The sequence below is a fragment of the Eriocheir sinensis genome, chromosome 1, assembly GCF_024679095.1.
Source record: "Eriocheir sinensis breed Jianghai 21 chromosome 1, ASM2467909v1, whole genome shotgun sequence".
NCBI classification, from domain to species: Eukaryota; Metazoa; Arthropoda; class Malacostraca; order Decapoda; family Varunidae; genus Eriocheir; species Eriocheir sinensis.
In genome coordinates this window covers 12,722,958-12,726,585 of record NC_066509.1, presented here as the reverse complement: position 1 = coordinate 12,726,585, position 3,628 = coordinate 12,722,958, and the positions used below count along the sequence as shown (strand labels likewise).

General features: G+C 37.4%; 1 long non-coding RNA gene across 1 annotated transcript; it reads left to right on the top strand.

The window, feature by feature from the left end:
- The first annotated feature begins 244 nt into the window (after window positions 1-244).
- LOC126995179 (uncharacterized) lies at window positions 245-2,715 on the top strand. Its single transcript, XR_007750057.1, has 2 exons — window positions 245-336; window positions 1,647-2,715. It is a non-coding gene; the product is annotated as an uncharacterized LOC126995179 (long non-coding RNA).
- The last annotated feature ends 913 nt before the right edge of the window (window positions 2,716-3,628 follow it).

The following is a 3,628-nucleotide window of genomic DNA, read 5'->3' as shown; positions in this document are numbered from 1 at the left end:
GTAAGCAGAAATTTAATAAATAACAATAAATATACTAAAAAATATAGTAAATAATATATGTGAAATTAATAAATCGATAAGGTGACCTGTATTTGTCTATTTTTCATTCGTTTGGAATATTAAAAAAAAAAAGATAGCAAAAACGACATTGAATATTTGGCACCTATGTTAAAAAGAAAGTTTGGCGAGAAGAAAAGTGAATACTCCGACGTAAAATAATGTACTTTTTTTCTTCTCCTGGGCAGGTCACAGACAAACAATGTGAAGCTTGGACCGGTGGAGAAATGAAAGTACCCTTTGCCAAAACAGGATTGACCTCACTAACATCAGACATTGGTAGGTGGAAGACGTTGGGAAAGTCCTTTGTCGTACATTGTACTAGTAATGATTGATGATTATGATGATGATAAAAAGAACTTAATTATGTAAAAACGTTAATTACTCATATACATCGCCACCTATTAGTAATAAAGTAACATTTTCATATATCGATATATAAAAGGATAAAAAAAATCCGCCAACGAGGCCGTTTAGTTGTGGGTGAAGTTAATTAATGCACATCTGGTAATTTTTCGTCCTCGGGGAAAATCCAAATATCGCGGTAATTTGATTAATCATCACCACCATCATCATCATCGGCGTGTATCATTTCACCACAGGACACAGGCCTCTCCCAAGCCTCTACATTAGTTTCTCCTGTACATTTAGTTTCCATTTTGTATGTAAACGTTCCGTAGATTTTATTCTTACATCACATCTGAGGGACGGCCTTTCCATCGGTCTTCGTATGTCAGGTATTTCCTTTTGTCATCACTCCAGCAGTTTGTCCCGATCAATGGCATTTATTGATTTATACGACCTTTATTATGTCGTTTTTCTTTTCTTTTATCAACGTTCAGTTTTTTCTTATCCATTATAGTGATTGCCAGCATCGATCTCTCCATCCTTTCTTGGACATCTCTGTCTTTTTTTCAAATATTTTGTTCTTGTTCACGTCTTTGATCGATATGTCATGACGCGTGAACGTACTGATTGAAAAAAATTTGCTTTAAACACAATAGTAGAGAGCCCTTCAATATGCTACCTTCTTTTTCGAAGGCACTCCATCCCAGTCATATAAGTTTTTATATGTCCGGTTTCAGTGAGCATTTTGCTTATATCATTTTGTGCTAAGCTCCTTTATTGTTCCTAAAGCTTCCTCCTGGATGATTATTTGTTCAATTTGAACATGGATCAGTTGTTTTTGATAGTTTAACATCGTCCACTTCAAGAGTTTCACACACACACACACACACACACACACACACACACACACACACACACAAGGGATAAAAATTAATTTAGACTCGGTTGAGCGCGTTTATTGAATGTGGAGCAACAGCAACAAAAGAAGAAGAAAAATAATAAAAATAATAATAATAATAATAATAATAATAATAATAATAATAATAATAATAATAATAATAATAAGAAAAAGAAGAAAAGAGGAAAATAAGTGAAATAAGGAGCAAAAAACTGTAGTTTCTCCGGCCACAAGAAGCATCTCTCATACGCTAATTACTACGAACTTTCTAAGGATTACATTTCCAAAACGCCGACGATCTCTATCTCTTTCTGTCACTGCCTCTCGCTCTCCTTCCGGGCAGCAGCCAAGATAAGACGAGGTGAATCCAAACCTCTCCCACTCCCCCCTTCCCCCGTGGAGTTTATTCTCTCACCACGCTCCCGAGAGAAGTAAATCTGCAGAATAAACTCCCAAGAGCAATACGTGAGCGGAGGAGTGGAGAAAAAAAAGAAAAGAACCCCAGTGGAGACGCGAGGAGGATGAGGAGAAGTAGGAGGAGGAGGAGGGATAAGGGTGAAGAAAAGAAGAGAGAGGAGGAGGAAGAGGAGAAGAAAGGAGAGTAAGAAGAGGAGGAGAAGGAATAGGAGGACGAGGACTCGACGGGGAGACCGGAGGGAGTAAACTGAAGCAAGTACTGAAAGGCACTAAAGAAAATTATAAATATATTTTTTTCGTCGGGAATGTGGCGGTGGAGGGTCAGGGGGCGAGCCGCGGGAGTTGCAGTGATGCTTGGTGCAATGCGGTGGGTGGACAGCTGCGGCGGTGACGATGATGGTGACGATGTGTTGAGGGGGTTTAGGGAGCTATAAACCTTGTAGATGGGCATCAAGGCAGCAGTTTTTTTTTTTTTTTACTTTTTTGGTGCAGTGACAAACGTTCCTCTTCTAAACATGCATGAAGGAGACGTGACGAGAAGTAACGTTAAGTGACTTTTATGAATGTTAAAGAAAACAATGATCTTATAGTTTTCAGAAGTAAGATGGATTACGTGAAATGACTGGTATGGATAAAAGATTACTAGTTTAGTTTTCAGGAGTAAGGTGGAGAGTGTAAAATGACAGGTATAAATATAAAAAAAACCAGTGATAGTAAAGTCTTCAGAAGTCTGTAAATTCTGTTATGTTTCATTTATATGATTCACAATATCTATAATGGAATGATTCAGTCCGGGAATCCATGTTGTAATATGTTTGTTTTCCGGCGTTCCTGGTATAGCTGTCGTAACTGATAACAACTTCCCAGAAATTAAGCTTTTGATGTTTGCTTGGTTACATTTTCAATTTATGTGACTGATGTAACTGATATTTATTCTTCATATATTTAAACATTAATATTTTGTTGGTTAGATGTCTTATTAAAACGTCTGTTGTGACTGTAATTTACTTCTCGAATCTTTCCTTCAACTATTTAGAACTCTAAGGATTTTGTAATGTTTGTTTCACTGACTGACTCTGAGATTGCTGCTTCAGTTTTACCGAGGTAAATATATAAATGAATATGTAATTAAAATTAAGCGGCTGCTCCAACGATAGATTATTTAAAAGAAAAACGCACAGCGGGATTATTTGCTTCTTTGATTTTATTTTGCCCCTGCAGTGCCTCAACTTCTTTTAAAATGATCTCCAACCACGAATTATTTTTTGGTGATGATAAACCGTTCTCGTGTAGAGGAGCCTTTCCTCATCCTCACAAATCAAGACATTAAGTTATACGGTTATACGGTCATACAGTCAACGTTGAAGGCGTAGGATCAGAAGCAGATGCGCAAGAAACTGTAAAAGGAGGAGGAACAATAGAAAAACAAAAAATAGAGAAAGAGGATAAGAAGAAAATAAGCAGTAAAAATGTGTCGAAGAAGAAGAAAAGAAGAAGGTCGTATAAATAACATACACTTCCAGAGTCCACGAAATCGATCACCAATCAGACATTTGCCAAGACGGATCGCCAGCTAACCAGACTAGAAGCACCAAACCTCTTTCTTTTTTATTTTGTGTTGGTGAATAGCGTCGGCCGCATCGGCTGGGGAAAGTGTCTTGTGTAAGGCCCCGAGCAGCGTTCCTTAACCTGGGGTGCCTAGAGCAGTTTTAATGGGTTTTAGAAAATATAGGGTTTCGCCATGTGCAGTGTGATAAATACCGACTAACGTATTACTTATTTTTTTTAGACAGAGAAGATAGGTCACTGGCAAAACAAGTAATATTAACGACAATGCTCGCTAGATTCTGCTCTGTAAAAAAAATACTCTGAGAAACGCTTCAGTCATCAATTTTAATTACAGAAATG